We start from the raw sequence: 1,560 nt of genomic DNA, 5'->3' as shown, positions 1-1,560 counted from the left end.
TCTGCTTGTGGGCTCTTTCTCCCCCTCAGTATTCATCCTTCCCTTGGGGTCAACTATAGTAATCTTCCTTCCCAAGAGAGGTAGTGGTGGCTCATAGAAAGACTCAAGCATGGGTTCCTGGAGAAGGAGGGGTAGGAGAAGCATATCAAGGGGATGTTGAGGACTTGGGGCATTTGAAAGAGAGTGGGGTCCATCTTCCCCTGGAGATCGGCTTGGTCCTAGGGAAGGCCAAGTGCATGGCAGGCTGTGCCCCTGGATTTCAGGGGCCTCTAACAGGCAGAGAAGCAGATTCCTGGAATTTTAAGGAGAAAGAGCCAATGTCCCGCAGGCCTGAGGAAGGAAGTGCCTGAAAGGATTGGTTGGAGCTGAGGCGCTGGGCTCAGGCCATGAGGGCAGAGTTCTGGCCTGTAGATAGGGCCTTTTAGATATGAGGCTACTATATGAACCAAAAATAGACAGAAGGGCTCTCTACAGTGTTCACACCTGTGATCCCAGCTATCTATGAGGCTGAAATCTGAGGATCATGGTTCAAAGCCAGGCAAGAAAGCCCATGAGACTCTTATCTCCAAAGTACTCAGAAAAAGCTAGAAGTGGCTCTGTGGCTCAAGTGGTAAAGTGCTAGCCTTGAGCGTAAAGAGGCTCAGGGACTGCACCCAGGCTCAGAATTCAAGCTCCAGGACTGGAAAAAAAGAAAAGAAAAGAAAAGAAAAGAAAAAAAAACCTCTCTGATGCCATATCAAGAACTTAAGCATATGCTATCAAAGCTTTTACAATAATTCATGGAACGTGACCAGGCCCTGACTCCAAGCCCCACTGCTAGCACACACACAAAAAAGACTTTCCAGATAAATAAAGCTTGAGATAATCTGTCACCAATAGATTTCTTTTTTCTTTCTTTCCTTCTTTCTTTCTTTCTTTCTTTCTTTCTTTCTTTCTTTCTTTCTTTCTTTCTTTTTTTTTCCAGTCCTGGGCTTAAGCTCAGGACCTGAGCACTATCCTTGGACTTTTCTCAAGGCTAGAGCTCTACCACTTGAGCTACAGCACTATTTCCGGCTTTTTTTCCCCTATGTATGTGGTACTGAGGAATCGAACCGGGTCTTCATGCATGCTAGGCAAGCACTCTACCACTAGGCCAAACTCCTCGCCTACCAGTAGATTTCTGTTGGAAGAAATGAGCAAAGAAATTCTTCAATGATAACAGAATAATATAGGTCAGAACCTGTATCAATAAAGAGAAGGAATAAATGAAGACAAAAGAAACATTTTAATCTTGGGTGTGTGTGTGTGTGTGTTAGAGAGACAGACAGAGACAGAGAGACAGAGCACGATAGCTTCCCCTGGCCCCGGTGAAATGTTTCCCTTCCCTGGGCCTCAGCTTCTACAGAAGCAGGCTTGGCAGCCTCCTCACTAGCAAGGCATCTGTCTTCAGGCACCCTTCCCAGTGTTTCTCTGGGGCGAGTCTTCAGCTGGCTTCCAGGAATTCCAAAGATTTGCAAACCTTTGGGCACCTGCGGCTTTTATAGGCTGTTTTCTTTTCTGTGGACAAACAAACAGGCATCT

Source organism: Megascapheus bottae, chromosome 3 (assembly GCF_031878675.1).
Source record: "Megascapheus bottae isolate mThoBot1 chromosome 3, mThoBot2.hap1, whole genome shotgun sequence".
NCBI lineage: Eukaryota > Metazoa > Chordata > Mammalia > Rodentia > Geomyidae > Megascapheus > Megascapheus bottae.
The sequence above is the reverse complement of the archived record's forward strand: the minus strand, read 5'-3'. Positions refer to the sequence as shown.